Raw genomic sequence first — 17,065 nt, forward strand, 5'->3', positions numbered from 1 at the left:
AGATAGCTCATCAACTAAGAGCACATATTGTTCTTCCGGAGGACCTGAGTGCAGGTAGCTTACCTTACCACCAGCAACTCCAGCTCCAGGAGATCTAGTGCCCTCTTCTGGCCTCCAGAGGTACTGCACTCACATGGACAAACACATACACACACACACACACACACACACACACACACACGTTTACACGTTTATATGGACTGGAGAGAGATGCCATTAAGAGCACTAGCTCCTCTTGAAGAGAACCCACTTTTGATTGCCAGGACTCAGACATGCTCTCGGCTGTCAATAACTCTAGTTCCAGTGCCACTTCTGAGCTCCTGGATGCATGTGGTACACAGACTGACTCTCAGACACACACAGACACCCATAGAATTAAATAAATCTTAAAAAACTAAAATGCGTGCCTTCAATCCTAGCACCAACCAGAGAGGCAGAGTCATGCGAATATCTGTGAGTTAAAGCGTAGCCTGGCCTGCATAGTGTGTTCCAGGACAGCCAGAGCTACATAGTGAGACCCTATCTCAAATAACAACCAAAAGAAAAAAATTAAAACTAAACTAAAGCCAGAAGTTGTGATGCAGCCAGCCTGGTCTATAGAGTGAGTTCCAGTACAGTCGGGGCTATAATACAGAGAAACCCTGTCTGGAAAAACAGAACAGCAAAAAACAAAACATATAAACACAAAACAGATCCCTCGTGGAGAGGATCTTTTATGTTCCCAGCACAAAGAAGTAACTTCTGTTTGGGATGTTTCTTTTTTTTTTTTTTTTTTTAAACACTTCTTTTTTTTTTTTGATTTATTTATTTATTACATGTAAGTACACTGTAGCTGTCTTCAGACACTCCAGAAGAGGGAATCAGATCTTGTTACAGATGGTTGTGAGCCACCATGTGGTTGCTGGGATTTGAACTTCGGACCTTCGGGAAGAGCAGTCGGGTGCTCTTACCCACTGAGCCATCTCACCAGCCCAGGATGTTTCTTGAGTACACTAATCTGTCTGATGTAACCGGCACATAGTGTGGCTATGCATTGAAGGATCCCACCATCCCCTAGCATCGTCATGAACAGCTTGTGCCAATTAAAAATTAACATTTAAATCCAGACCTGCAATCCCAGCTACTTGAGAGTCAGAGCCAGGAAGGGAGAGTTCAAGGTCCGCCCGGACTCTAATGTAAGGCCTGTTTGAGTAGCTTAGTTGTGGTGGTTTGAGTATAGCCCCATAGTTCATGTGTTTGAATGCTTGGCCCATGGGGAGTGGCACCCTTAGGAAGTGTGACCCTTTTGAAATAGGTATGGCCTTGTTGGAGGAAGTGTGTCACTGTGGGGGCGGGCTTGAGGTCTCTTATGCTTAAGCTCCAACCAGTGTGGAATTCAGTCTCTTCCTGGATGCCTTCAGATCAAGATGTAGAACTCTGGCTCCTCCATCACCAAGTCTGCCTGCACGCTGCCATGCTTCCTGCCATGATGATAATGGACTAAACCTCCGAAACGGTAAGCCAGCCCCAATTCAATGACTGTCTTTTTTTATATATATATTTTTATTAGGTATTTTCCTCATTTACATTTCCAATGCTATCCCAAAAGTCCCCCATACCCTCCCCCCCACTCCCCTACCCACCCACTCCCACTTTTTGGCCCTGACGTTCCCCTGTACTGGGGCATATAAAGTTTGCAAGTCCAATGGGCCTCTCTTTCCAGTGATGGCTGACTAGGCCATCTTTTGATACATATGCAGCTAGAGTCAAGAGCTCAGGGGTACTGGTTAGTTCATATTGTTGTTCCACCTATAGGGTTGCTGATCCCTTTAGCTCCTTGGGTACTTTCTCTAGCTCCTCCATTGGGGGCCCTGTGATCCATCCAATAGCTGACTGTGAGCATCCACTTCTGTGTTTGCTAGGCCCCGGCATAGTCTCACAAGAGACATCTATATCTGGGTCCTTTCAGCAAAATCTTGCTAGTGTGTGCAATGGTGTCAGCGATTGGAAGCTGATTATGGGATGGATCCCCGGATATGGCAGTCTCTAAATGACTGTCTTTTTAAGAGTTGCCTTGGTCCTGGTGTCTCATCACAGCAATGGAAGCCCTAACTAAGATGTTCATGAAAACCGGTATCAAACTTGCTGAATACATCTGAAGATCTATGTTCCATCCTTGGAGCCCACAGTGAAAGGAGAGAACCGACTCCTGAAAGCTGACCTCTGACCTCCACCGATGCACCGGGGCATGTAGGTATCCACACACAATATAATAACCAATAACATAATATTTAGTGAAAAGAAGGCTGGGGACGTACCTCAGAGGTACAGTGCTTCTCTGATGTGTTTGAGGCCTACCAGAAAAAGGAATGTTGGCATTTTCGGTGCAGATGAGGAAAAGAAGTCTGGAGCAGGCAGGTCATCTGTAGGAGGCTGCCCACTCATCCCCACATCCTACCGCTGCTGAAGGAGGAAAAGCCATAGAATGCCCAGCCCTTCCGTGTCTGATCCCAGAAACCCAGGGCCAAGGGGGCAGTGCCTTGCCTCTCTGTGCCTCAGTTTCCTCGAGTCTAACACTGGAATGACCGCAGGCAATCAATCATGACCTCTGCTGCTCCTTCCCAGGTTCCTGTCCTGAACCCTGAATTGAGCTGGTTCCTTTAAAAGAGATCCCACCAAGCTGGGCGTGGTGGCGCACGCCTTTAATCCCAGCACTTGGGAGGCAGAGGCAGGTGGATTTCTGAGTTCAAGGCCAGCCTGGTCTACAGAGTGAGTTCCAGGGCAGCCAGGGCTACACAGAGAAACCCTGTCTCAAAAAAACAGAGAGAGAGAGAGAGAGAGAGAGAGAGAGAGAGAGAGAGAGAGAGAGAGAGAGAGAGAGAGAGAGAGAGAGAAAGAAGAAGAAGAAGAAGAAGAAGAAGAAAGAAGAAGAAGAAGAAGAAGAAGAAGAAGAAGAAGAAGAAGAAGAAGAAGAAGAAGAAGAAGAAGAAGAAGAAGAAGAAGAAGAGAGACAGAGAGAGAGACCCCACTATAGAAGGCCCCTTAGAAGGGTCAGGAGTCCCCGTGAGGAAGACATTGAAGGACATGAACTACATTAGCTGCTTTTCTGTCCCTGTGATCAAGTGGCCTGAAAGGAGATTTTGTTTTGTTCGAGACAGGGTTGCCCTGTGTAACCATTCTGGAGGTCCGGAAATTCACTTTGTAGACCCGGCTGGCTTTGAACTCACATAGACCTGCCTGCCTCTGCCTCTGCCTCCCAGGCACTGTGGTTAAAGATGTGAGCCACCACGCCTGGCTTGAGATTCATTTTTGTTTGTGGTGTTAAAGAGGAGGTAGGAGGAACAGAGAGCACTTTGCATACAGTGGCTTAGGATGCAGACAAGGAAACTGCCCGTGGGACTGTCTCTTTCTTCCTTAACAGGCCCCAGTCTACCAGACAGCCTCAAGCACGTGCAAGGCAGGTCTCTCCTGTGTTCATTCTCTCTGAAAACATCCTCATAGACACGCCCAGAGGTGTCCCTCCATCTCCGGGGTGAATCGAAAGCCAGTTAAGTTGACACTTGTCAGCCATTGTTCTGGGTGTGATGGCATAGCCTTTAACCCCAGAACTCGGGACACTGATGCAGGAGGGTCTACCGTACAGTCAAAGCCAGCCTGACTTACCTCATGAGTTCCAGACCAATCAATGTCATATAGACTCTGGAGAAGAAAAAAAAAATGTTAACTTTCACAAGAATGGTTAAGAGAGAGCACCATTCCAGACTGGAGGAGGAGCAAATACAGAGGCCCAGTGGTGGGGACAGTTTGCTCATTAAAGAAGAGGACAAGGGGGAAGTGAGCAAGGAGGTCAGTGGCAGGGGATGTGTCAGACAAGCCAGGGTACTGCCTGCTTCCCAATTCCCTCCCCACTGTGTGACCTTTGGCCCCACCTACCTCTCACTCTAGCCTGGATTTCCCCTTCCCTTTGTGGGTGGGAAGGCAGCAGCTACATCCTTTCCTAGATGGTGCCCTGGGTGGCCTCATCCATCCTTCCAGAGAGGTGTGGGGACCCCAGCAGCCACTGTCCCTGCAGCTCCCTCTCTCTTTTGTTGTTCACAGCTTCCTAGGAGCTTAGGACTCACAACACAGAGCTTAGGACTCACCCAGCCTACAGTGTCCCTCCTGCCCTTCTCTGGCTAATCAGACCTGTTCTGTGCCCTGGTCATCCTGGGGTAGGAACAGAGGGTGAGTCTTAATGTCTATCCCCCAAGGACTGGCACAGGACTGGTCTCTGAGAAGCATCTTGATGGACGGACATGAACGGATTGGGCACTGTGTCAGAACAAGAAACCAGGGTCCCCCTGATAGTTGACTGCGCTCATGTTCATGGGCAAAGAGCTCCTTCCCTAATTTAGGAGTCTAGAGCCACGCTGGGCCCCCACATTAATCTGCAGGGACCTTGGGAAGCCTTGGGCTTTATGAGAACAGAGAAGTTAGAAGAGTCTCAGCTCTCAAAGCACAAGCCCCAAGGTTGGATGTGGAGCGCACAGCCTGGGTCAAAGCCTGGCCTTGGTCACTGTCAGCTGTGTGATGTCATATGATTTACTTTAATATCTCTGAGCTTGTTTCTATGGCTGAATGGGCTGAGCCTTAGTGTCTATCTCAAGGATTCCCGAGTGTTTATGGGATGATGCAACAGAAACACTATCACACAGGAGTCAAAGTTAAGTCTTAGGGGTGTGTGTGTGTGTGTGTGTGTGTGTGTGTGTGTGTGTGTGTGTGTGTGTAAGTTGTGTATGTGGGGGGGATGGTGTGAGGGGGTAGGTTGTATGTGGGTGTGTGGTATATGTGTGTATGTGTGTGTGGTGTGTATGTGTGTGGTGTATGTATGGTGTATGTGTATGGTATGTGTGTGTATATGTGTGTGGGGTGTATGTGGTATGATTGTGTGTATGTGTGTGTGGTGTATATATGTGTGGCACGTGTGTTTATGTGGTGTGTGTATATGTGTGTGTGATGTATGTGTTTGTATATGTGGGGGGATTGTGTGTATGTGTGTTGTATGTGTGTTTGTTTGTATGAATGGGTTTGTATAAGGGGGTGTTTGTGTGTGTATATGAATAGGGGGTATGATATGTATGTGTGTGGAATATATGTATGATGTATGAGTGTGTGTGTGTTCAGGAATCAGACATGCCTGTACCTAATAACTGCAGCAGAGCAGCAGACTGGCTGTATCCCAGGCTGCTGTTCTGAGGTTTCTACAGTGTCTGGAAGTGCAGGAAGACACGTTGGCAGTGTGGCAGTGACAGGCATCGCTAGCTGAGAGCATGCTTGTTCAGGATGTGTGTGGCCTGTCTGTACACAGGGTCTCTGTGGACATCCACACTGCTACCCAGAGGCAGCCTCCACTCTGCCCTCATGCCCACCTTCTGCAAGCAGATTGTATCACTGAGAACTGAGAGGGACTCCGAGGACAAAAGTTCTCAGTGGTGTGAGCCTCTAGAGCCCTGGGGACAGCCTTGCACACACACACTCTACTCCAGGGACAGGGCTGGAAACAATGTAGAATAGACAGGAGAGGTGTCAGCGACACCAGTGCAAAGAACAGCCTCTTGTACCCTTGTCCCTGACTACAAGGGCATGGGGACACTTAGAGCATTTATGGACCCACAGTCCTCAGTGCAAAGCCTTCAGAGCAGGGACACCGAGGAACAGGGACGTTAAGTTACTCTCACCTAAGGTCACACAGATGTAAAGGAGAAACCAGGATTCTGATTCCTGACTGTGTGCCTCAACTCCCTCCCAGCGCCCCCAGGATGTGATTCTGGAAGCTACCCCATTTCCACCTCCTAGGACTCCCTGGCGAGACACTGACATCGTTCTGAGTGTCTGGTGGCAGAATAGCTCTTCTAGAGAACACAATAACGACACTATTTAGGCCACTCTCTCATCCTGTTCTTTGCCCTAACCCATTGGGCAGAAATGACTACTGAGTCACAAAGCACTTGTCCAGGAACACAAAGGCTGTTCTGATTCTGAGCCTTGGGCCACCTCCAAACCCAGAACTGGGCCCCCGGATGCCAGTTCCCCTAGCACCTGGGCAGATCGTGGTTGCTCACCCCCAAAGTCTAAATTCTCGTTTTTAATTTGACTATAAAAGGCATGATACATGGGTGCTTGGGAAACTCTGAAAAATGCAGAAAAGTCAAAATAAGGAAGAAAGCTCACCACCCATAGCCCCACCCCCGGGCTCAGTCATTGTTAGGGCTTGATGTATTTCCGTCCATAGTGTTCTGTTTGACGACTGTTTTAAAAAAGCACAGCTGAGATCACACTGTATATTAAAGGGGGGAGGAGCCCACAGTAGTATCCTGCTTTTCTGGCCCGCCATTTTTATCCCAGGCTCTTTTTTGGGCGATTTTACCTCCGGCCTGGCTTCCTTTCCCTGTCTCAGAACCTCATTTCTATTGGCTGCCTAATATTTTATCAAGTGAAAGTTCCATGGTTGACTTAGCCGTTCCCTTGTTGATGGACACCTCCATTATTTCCAGTTTGGGGGAGTGACAGATAATGAGCCGTGTGTGATTGGTATCTTTGTATGGAAAGTGTCCTGTTTTCCACAGCTAGGGCTAGCTCCTTAGCTGGAATGGAATTCCTGGGTTGGTGACTCATGTGTGCCCTGGAACCCTTGGCCCAATAGCCTCCCAGAGGACCTGGCCATCCATGCCTGCTCAACCCAGAGGTGGCCAGAGTGCCTGCGGCAGCTTGGACTGTGGGCAGAGCTGTTCCACTTCTTCTTCTGCAGCTCATTTGTCTCCTCCAGTCAATCTCACCCTGTTCACTCTCATTCTGCTCAGTCTCTCATTCTGATGCATAAGGGGAAACCAGGCACAGGTTTAGACTCCAGGATACTTCAGGGACCTGACCATAGAAAAGAAGGGAGAGAAGAAAGGGCATGAGCAGAAGGAAGGCCCAGAAGACACTGGACCTGAAATTTGGTTATATGCAAATCAAGGTGTTTTGTGGCTCACCATCTCATTTGCATGCCTCCCCAGGAGAGTAGGCAGGCAGAAGTAACATAGACTTGCTTTAAAACTTGATGGAAACCAGGCAGTGGTGGCTGGCGCACGCCTTTAATCCCACCCAACACTTGGGAGGCAGAGGCAGGCAGATCTCTGAGTTTGAGGCCAGCCTGGTCTACAGAATGAGTTCCAAAACAAACAAACAAACAAACAAAACAAAACTTGATGGAAACTGAGCAGTAATGTAGCACACACTTTTGATTCCAGCACACAGGAGGCTGAGGCAGGTGGATCGCCAGGAGTTCCAAGGCCAGCCTGATCTACAGAGTAAGTATCAAGACAGTCAGGGATATACAGAAAAATCCTGTCTCAAAAAACAAACAACAAACAAACAAAAAGGAAGGGGCTAGAGAGAAAGCTTAATAAGAATATATAGGGGGCTTGAGTGGTTACTGTTTATAATGAGCATGGTTTAAAAAAATGCCTTTTAGACATGTAAAAATAGCTTAGTCAGGATCTCCACTACACGCAAGGCACACCCGATAACCAGAACTCAGTGATATCACTCACTCAAGATAACCAGACACAGTTCTTGAATACCATGATGCCCACTGGACAGTATTTAAGCAAGGACAAGAACCATGCTCTGCTCTGCACATCTGGAGAGATGCCACCTTGATCTGCTCCCCCCAGGATCCGGACCCTCAAATCAGAGACTTCCATTAGAGACTGGACCTAATTTTCAGCTAAGATATGTCACAGGTGAGCAGCCTTGAGAAGATAGGCTAAGGACCAAAGTTAGTAATTTAGAGTGTGAACATTTGTGATAATAAAATATAAATTTTGTTATACTAGTTACGTGAATCTATCTTCATGCTTGCGACACTGCTCTTCTACAGGACCTGAGTTCAATTCCCAGCACCCACAAGACAGCTTACAACCATGGTTCCAAGGGAATGCAGCGCCCTCTTCTGATTTCTACAGGCACTACACCCATGCAATACACAGACATGCCAGTGAAATACCCGTACATATAAAATAAGAATATATATGGGGCTTGAGGGATGGCTCAGGAGTTAAGAACCCTGGCTGCTTTTCCAGAGGACCTGGGTTCAATTCCTAGTTAGCATCAACATGGTCACTTACATCTATCTATAACTCCAGTTACAGGGGTCTGACACCTTCACACAGGCAAAACACCAAAGATCATAAAAGATAATTTCTTAATGAAAAAAATAAGAATAAATCTTTTTAAAATAAAAAGACAGTGTGGAGCACTTGCCTAGCATGCATGAGGCCCTTGGTTTACTTGCCAGTACTTAAAGCAAACCTTAGGCAATGCTTGCTTTCTTTGCTGCTGCTATCATGAAATACTGACTAAGCCAGGCAGTTGTGGCAGGCAGATCTCTAAGTGTGAAGTCTACAAAGTGAGTTCCAGGACAGCCAAGGCCACACAGAGAAACCCTGTCTTGAAAAAAAACAAAATAAAACCAACAACACAAAGTCCCCAAAACAAACAAGCAAACAAAAAACACTCAAATGAAAAGCAACCGGGGAGGAAAGTGTTTATTGGGTTTTCTATTCCAGGTCACAATTCATCATCATCCGAAGAAGGCAGGGCAGGAACTCAAGACAGGGACTTGGTGGCAGGAACCATGAAGGAAGGCTATTGCCTGGCAGACAGAGTAATATTCAGTTAGCTTCCTTATCTAGCCCAGGACCACCTCTACATAGGGAATGATACTGCCCATGGTGAGCTGGACTTCCTCCTCCTCTTCCTCCTCCTCCTCTTCTTCTTCCTCCTTCTCCTCCTCTACTTCCCCTTCCTTATTTATTTATTTATTTATTTATTTATTTATTTATAGACAGGGTTTCTCTGTATAGCTCTGGCTGTCCTGGAACTCACTTTGTAGACCAGGCTGGCCTTGAACTCAGAGATCTGCCTGCCTCTGCCTCCCAAGTGCTGGAATTAAAGGTGTGTGCCACCACCGCCAGGCTTTCTTTTTATTTTTGAGACAGAGTCTCTGACTGTCCTGGAACTCTTCACAATGTAGACCAAGCTAACCTTGAACTCACAGAGATCCAACTGCCTCTCAAGTGCTGGGATTAAAGATTTACTCCATCATGCTCAGCTAGGCTGGACCCTCTTAAATCAATTAAAAATCAAGACAGTCTCATGTGCTCATACCAACGTGATAAATTGCTCCATTGAGCCTCCTTCTTCAGGTGACTGTAACCGATGATAAGTTGACACTGTATACTGGCTGGTTTTGTGTGTCAACTTGACACAAGCTGGAGTTATCACACAGAGAGGAAACTCCCTTGAGGAAATGCCTCCATGAGATCCAGCTGTAAGGCATTTTCTCAATTAGTGATCAAGGGTGGAAGGGCCCATTGTGGGTGGGGCCACCCCTGGGCCAGAAGACCTGGGTTCTATAAGAAAGCAAGCTGAACAAGCCAGGGGAAGCAAGCCAGTAAGTAGCACTCGTCCATGGTCTCTGCATCAGCTCCTGCTCCCTGACCTGCTTGAGTTCCAGTCCTAACTTCCTTGGTGATGAATAGCAGTATGGAAGTGTAAGCCGAATAAACCCTTTCCTCCTCAACTTGCTTCTTGGTCATGATGTTTTGTGCAAGAATAGAAACCCTGACTAAGACAAATTGGTACCAGCATAGTGGGGTATTCCTGTGACAACCTGACCGTGTTTTGGGGAGGACTGTGGAAGGACTTTGGAACTTTGGCCTAGAAGAGCCATTGGGTGTTAAGAGCTCTGTGGGATGTTGTGTAGGAGCTTGGAAGATAATGTTAAGAACAGTGAAGAAAAATGGAGGCCTGGCTTGTGAAATTTCAGAGGGAAGATTAAAGACTCTTACCAGGGCCATTGCAGTTTTGATTGTGAAGATTCTGTGGTTCTGGTTAGCTGGGGCTGAAGAATCAGCAGTGATTAACAAGATACCAGAACTACTAAAGCAATCCTTTGCATTACTGGGACTATTGATGCTGGTTAGCTGGAGCTTAGAAATTAGCAGTGATTAAGAAGAGACCAGCATCACTGAGCTGAAATCTTCTGGGAGTTTTTTTCTGAGAGTACAAAGAAACTGTGTTCCAGAGGCAGCCAAGGTTGTACCTTGTGCAGCAGCGGGGCTTGGTAATGTGGGTAATGTGTAAGAGTCACCCAGGTGGTACTGGTTTTGAAGGCATGAAGGGGTCATGAAGAGCAGTTGAGGCTTGGCACTATGAGAGACCATGGAAGGCCATTGGTGAAGGTGCAGCCTCAGTTGCAGTTGATGGCCCAGGACTGAAGGGGTCATGCAAAGGAGTTGAGGCTTGGCACCATGAAGAGAGCCTATGAGAGGCTATTGGTGAAGCCTAGATGCAGTGGAAGACAGCAGTGTTTGGGGATGCCAGTACCATGAGATGACCACCAAGAATAACAGCAGCAGTGGAGTACAGGCAGCTGGAGCCTAGAAGACAAAGTGTGAGCTACTAAGGGCAGAGCTGGAGAAGTGACACAGCCCTTGGAGGAGCCCAGAAGATTGTGAGTGGGTCCCAGACATTGAACAGTTAGAGTTTGATTTTGATTGTGACTATGCCCTGATACTTTTCCCTCTTGAAGTAAGAAAGTATTTTAATGGCGCTCACGGTTAAAAGACTTGGAACTGTAAAAAGACTTTGAATTTTAAGAGATTGGATGTTTTAAGGGGATTGAAATTTTAATATGTAAGAATTTGCAAAGACTGTAGGACTTCTAAAGTTATTTAGATCTTGGGGATGAATAAGAAAGTAAGGGTTGAAGCTTAATAGTGATGTGTGTGTGTGTCAAGGGAATAGAATCCTAAGACACATTGCTAACCAGTCAGGTGGTTTCCTCAAAGCCTGGACTTCCAGCTTCTCCTGGACCCTAAACCATGCTGACGGCAGGAGCTCCACCATAGCTTCTGCCCAGTTCTCTGGCTATCTTCCCAAGTCTTGGGCCTTAAGAGCTGCAGTGATAGAGGGAAGATTTAAACCTACAACCCAGCTCCCAGAGGCCACCACCCTGTAGCTAGTCCTAGGGGAAATCTTTGAGAGATGAAAAGCCTAAGGCCTAGCAGGTGGACAGACAGACTGCCATGCCAAAGACAGTGACTGTGCACTGTGGGGGAAACGGCCTGGGAGCCAGAACTCGCAGACTAGGTTGGAAACTTCCTATTTCTTTGACCTAGGGTTCCCTCTGTTCAGAATGCTCTCGCCCTTTCTCTCTCAGCCTGACACTTCCTCCTCCCGAAAGTCCTATCCCTGGCCAGGACCAGAAAGCACTCTATTCATCTGGCTCCTGAATCCTGATCCAGGAAGAAGGGGAAGCTGGGACTATGCAGAAGAAGAGACCAAATCCACAGTGACATGGATCCCATGGGAGAGCCCGGCTTGTGCTATCCCTCACCAGGTACGCTCGGGGAAGTGAGGAGAAGGGACAAAAGAGAATAGCATCTAGGAGCCAGAATCCTATTCATAATTTCCAGCCTCGGAATGGGCGTATGGCCTACACTTTTAATCCCAGAGGCAAAGACAGGAAGAGAGAGCTCTGAATTGAAGATCAGCTTGCTTTATATTGTGAATTCCAAGCCATTCGGGGCTATATAGAACCTGTCTATAAAAATGTTTAAATTGGCTTGGCCTGGTAGCCCATGCCTTTAATCCCAGTGCCGGGAAGGCAGAGGTAGGCTGGTCTTTGAGTTCAAGGCCAGCCTGATCTCCGAAGGGAGTTCTAGGACAGCCAGGGACATTACAGAGAGAAACCATGTGTCGGAAAACCAAAAATAAAATAAAATAATAAAAATTAAACACATTCCTATTTCTACATGACCTTGTTTGGGCCTTTCTTGATGGTTCTGTGCCTTGGTTCCCCAGCACACACACACACACACACACACACACACACACACACACACACACACACACACACACACACACCAGCTACCATGAGACCCAATGGAGCAGATGAATGAAGAGTTGAGGTGCTATGAATGAGTGGAAGAGGACCTACATGGGACCACCAGGTCCTGGAGCCCCCCCTCCCCACCCCCTGCCTTCCTGAGCTGTGAGGGAGCAGATCACCCTTCCTCTCATCTGGCTTCTGTCACCCTCTGCCCTCCAACCTGGGTCCATCCCTCAAAGGGCTCAGGTAGAGAGTTAGGTAGCCCTTGGGTAGGCCAGCCCATCCCAGCCCCATACCTTGATACAGCATTGCCTGCTCCTGAGCCTCTGCCTCCCTGGGAAGAAACAACTTCTTAGAAGCCACCCCCCTAGCTATGGAGGGTGGGTGGTTTCCTGGCTTGAACAATGCGGGCCGGGATGTCCCTGAGCTTTTGGTGAGCAGGGGGTGTGAGGACATCTGACAAGGGCGCCATTGCCATTCAGTCAGGGAGCAGAGCAAACATGGCCACGAGGCAGGAGAGTGTCAAGAATTAAGGAGGTTGCGGTGGGAGCCCCCTGTGGACCACACTGAATCTGGTTCTCAGTCATCATCACTATGGAGCACCTGCTGTCCTCATGGCCCTCAGCGAGAGGCTCACCTTGCCTGGGAGTCCTTCCGTCTATAAAGTAAAAGAATGATAAGAGCATCCACACCACACAGGGGTCGAGAAACTGAACGATTTTTTTTTCTTTTCTTTTTTGAGACAGGATTTCTCTGTGTAGCCCTGAAACTTGCTCGGTAGACCAGGCTGACCTCAAACTCACAGAGATCCACAGGCCTCTGCTGGAATTGAAGCTCTGGGCCACCGCTGCCACCAAATCTTTTCCTTAAACGGCCCAGAGCTCAGCCTGTGGCCTCGGTGGGAACAAAGTAAAATCTTGCAATGAAGGCAGTCACAATGCTGAGACTCCTACATGTCACCATCTACATGGGTAAGATTCCTACTATGTCACTCACTATGTCACTCGCAGATAATGTGGCCTTGGGCTAGTCATTTCTGTGCCTGTGTTTTCTCAGTGGTGAAATGAAGCTGACTATGGTCCCTCTGAGGCCAGTGCAATGGCTCAGTGAGTAAAGGTGCTGGCCAGGGCCTGGCAATCTGAGATCAAGCTGCGGGACCCACAGGGCAAAAGGAGAGAACGGATTCCCACAAGTTGTCCTCTGACCTCTGTATGTGTGTCCTGGCATGTACAAACACATGTGCGGACTTGCACGTGCACACACAAGATACACACACACACACACACACACACTCACACTCACAAATAAAAAAAGTTCAATTCTTCTGCAGAGAGAGGTGTGAGGAAGAGCTGAGTCAGCACAGACAGGATGCTTCTCTGGAGTGCTGGCATGCGTGTAGATCCTACAGCACCTAGCACCCTCAGTCTGGCCTCCTCGACTCTGGACTGCTGTAGACAATCGCCATGGGATTGGTGGTGCGGATGGAGAATGGTCAGTGTTTACCAACAGGTGATCAGGGCGGGAGGATCGGTTGACACCTCTCTTGCAGAGCTGGGGGAGTCTCTCAGGACGAGTTTGTTCTCGTGATGCTTAGTTCTGTTCTTGTGGACCTGGATTCGTTTCCTTAAAAGCAGGTTCTCATGAGTTGTGCCTGATCCTTGGGTTTCTCCTCTTCCCCGTGCCTGCCCTTCCAATTCTCTGTAAGCACAAGGCCAAGGTGGCTTCCTAGAAGCCAAGTGGATGCCCACACCAGGCACTTGGACTTCAAGCCGCCACTGTTGAAAGCCAAATGCTCTTCTTTATAAGTTACCCTACCTCTGCCATTCTGTCATAGCAATGGAAAGTGGACTAAGAGTCTTGATAAATTAAAAGAATATCTTTTTTTTTTTTTGACAAGTGTCTTAGTTTGTATCCCAGGCTAGCCTGGAACTCCCCACACAGTCCAAGCTAGCCACAAACTCACAGAGATCTTGCTCTGCTTCCTGGAACTGAGATGGTTTCAGTTATGTGTCATTATACACTTGGAAGTGACTGGATCAGAGCAGAACCCTATCACAGACAAACGGTTATAGGGAATACAGGGTTGGAGGGTGGAGATATCTGGGGCACCTATGAATTTTCATCCCCTATGAATCAGACTGGGTATGCAGCCATAAGGAAGAGTGTTTGTGCAATAGATAGTGAAATAATGACAAAGTCAGAATGATGCTAACACTTGAGTGACTGAGGCAGGAGAGTCGAGTTTGAGGCCAGCCTGGGCTACACAGTGAGAGCCTGTCTTTTTGTTTGTTTGTTTTTTGTTTTGTTTTTCAAGACAGGGTTTCTGTATATAGCCCTGGCTGTCCTGAGACTCACTTTGTAGACCAGGCTGGCCTTGAACTCAGAAATCCACCTGCCTCTGCCTCCCAAGTGGGATTAAAGGTGTGTGCCACCACCGCCCGGCTGAGAGCCTGTCTTAATATATAAAACATAACAAAGTCAGGAGAGCAAACTCAAGTTTGGACTCTGGCCTCTGAGATGTGTACAACAGAATTGTAAATTGCAAAAGCAGCTAGTAAATATAGAGGAAGGCACCCCCATTAATAGGATCCTGCCACCCACACTGGTAGTGACATCACCACCTCTCCCTCTGATGTCCTTTTCCTGCTCCAGGACCTACATAGCATTTAATCATCCAGCCTCCATGGTCCCCTCCACATTTGATGGTCCCAATCATCCATATCTCTCTGTCTCTCTGTCTCTCTCTGTCTCTCTGTCTCTGTCTCTGTCTCTCTCTCATTTACATGTATGTGCCTGCCTACTTGTTTATATGTATTTTGTGTGTGCAGTACCTGAAGAAGCCAGCAGAGGGAACTGGATTTACAGGCAGTTGTGAGCCATTATGTGGATTCTGGGCACAAACTCTGATCCTCTGCAAGAGCAGTTAGTGCTCTTAACCACTGAGCCATCTCTCCCGCCCGGCATTTGTTATGTTAACCTCCTCTCTCCTCCTTTTCCTCCTCTTCCTCCTCCTCTTCTTAAGAATTATTTATTTATTTCATGTATGTGAATACATTGTCACTGTCCTCAGACACACCAGAAGAGGGCATCAGATTCCATTATAGATGGTTGTAAGCCACCATGTAGTTGCTGGGAATTGAACTCAAGACCTTCAGAAGAACAATCAATGTTTTTAACTGCTGAGCGATCTTTCCAGCCCCCTCCTCCTCCTTCTCTTTCTTCTTCTTCTTCTTCTTCTTCTTCTTCTTCTTCTTCTTCTTCCTTCTTCTTCCTTCTTCTTCCTTCTTCTTCCTTCTTCTTCTTCTTCCTTCTTCTTCTTCCTTCTTCCTTCTTCTTCTTCCTTCTTCTTCTTCCTTCTTCTTTCTTCTTCTTCTTCTTCTTCTTCTTCTTCTTCTTCTTCTTCTTTCTTCTCCTCCTCCTCCTCCTCCTCCTCCTCCTCCTCCTCCTCCTCCTCCTTCTTCTTCTTCTTCTCCTTCTTCTCCTTCTTCTCCTTCTTCTCCTTCTTCTCCTTCTTCTTCTTCTTCTCCTTCTCCTTCTCCTTCTCCTTCTCCTTCTCCTTCTCCTTCTCCTTCTCCTTCTCCTTCTCCTTCTCCTTCTCCTTCTCCTTCTCCTTCTTCTTCTTCTTCTTCTTCTTCTTCTTCTTCTTCTTCTCCTTCTTTCTTTTTGACAGGGTCTCACTATGTAGCCCTGGCTGTCCTGAAACTGGCTTTGTAGACCAGGCTGGCCTTTCTAACTCACAGAGACCCACTTGCCTCAGTTTCCCAAGTGCTGGGACCAAAGGTCATGCTACCATGACCAGCATCATTTTAACCTTTTCAAAATTACGCTTATTTTGTTTGTGTGCTTGTCAGATCCCCTGGAACTGGAGTTACAGAGGGCTGTGCTACTGTGTGGGTGCTGGGAATTGATCACGCTTCTTCTGGAAGAGCAAGCACTGCTCTTTACCACTGAGCCCTCTGTTAGACCCTCCCTCATTTTAACCTTATAAGCACATGGTTCAGTTTGTCTCCTCTTTCTGAAGCTCTGTGATCACCTCTGGCCTGGATATTCCATCTGAACCTCTTATCTCACCCACAGGATCCTCGAGCTATGTCCAGTGACAGATTCATAGGTACTGAGAATTGTAATGTGGGAGTTGACAGCAATGGGGATGGAGGGCTGTTTCTACTACACGGACTGCCCCTTCCTCCCACACTTAGTCACCCCCAGTTCCTAGAATAAGGTTCAGAGGACATGAATTCCAATGCTAATCAGCAATTCTCTCACCTGAGCGTGTGACAGGATCATTTTGGAGATGGTCCAGTATCAACAGTGTCACCAGGTTCTCCCTCATTCACATCTGGCAACATGTGGGGCAGTACACAGCTGTGTTCCAGCTGAAGCCAGTGAGTCAGACTCAGACTTATCCTACAGTCAGGAACCTGAGGCCCTGAGAGGCAAACAAAGTCCCCACATGCATATGGGGCATGTCTGCATATAGGTGGCCACCTCTCTAGACACACCAGAAAAGTGCATCAAACCCCATTACAGGTGATTGCTGGGAATTGAACTGGAAGAGCAGTCAGTGCTCTTAACCACTGAGCCATCTCTCCAGCCCCCCACATCTGTAATCTTACCACTGAGGAGGTGGAGGCAGGAGGATCAGAAGTTCTCGGTCATCCTTATCTTTACAAACCTGGAATACTCAGAAACTCCCTTGGGCCCCTTGCTCCAACCGCCCTAGCTGCCTAAACCTTTTCCCACAGTCTGGTCCTGGTTATGAATGAGCCAGCAACTAACAGGTATTGTGAGTCCCAGAGGAAGCCCCGGGTCATCTGGCCACACTGCAGTGACTGCTTGAGGTCTCCTGTGGAATTCTGGCACAGGATAGATGGGCAGGGAGCTGGGCAGGGAGAGAAGGGGCCTTGAACTCCTCCTGCCCCATCTCACCCTCCTTCTTGTCCCTCCCTGAGGCCTCAAGGTGGGAGGGCTACAGGTAGCCCCCCCCCACTCCCCTGCTCCATTTCCCTGGGGCCTGGAGTTGTGGGGGTGAGCATGAGAGACAGAACAACAGAGCTTTGAGGTCGTATCTGTGGCGGGAAGTGGGGAAGATAAGGGCTTCTCACTTTCCCCGCCATCCAGGGAGAAGATAACTAGGGGACGGGGGTGGGGGTGGGGGTTGTGACA

The 17,065-nt window shown here is 47.9% G+C and overlaps 1 long non-coding RNA gene across 1 annotated transcript; it reads left to right on the plus strand.

Moving 5' to 3' along the window:
* Window positions 1-817: 817 nt before the first annotated feature.
* Window positions 818-13,792, plus strand: Gm41361. Its single transcript, XR_875489.3, has 4 exons — window positions 818-1,495; window positions 2,077-2,229; window positions 11,228-11,407; window positions 12,646-13,792. It is a non-coding gene; the product is annotated as a predicted gene, 41361 (long non-coding RNA).
* Window positions 13,793-17,065: the final 3,273 nt, after the last annotated feature.

This window comes from Mus musculus, chromosome 15 (assembly GCF_000001635.26).
Source record: "Mus musculus strain C57BL/6J chromosome 15, GRCm38.p6 C57BL/6J".
Lineage (NCBI taxonomy): Eukaryota > Metazoa > Chordata > Mammalia > Rodentia > Muridae > Mus > Mus musculus.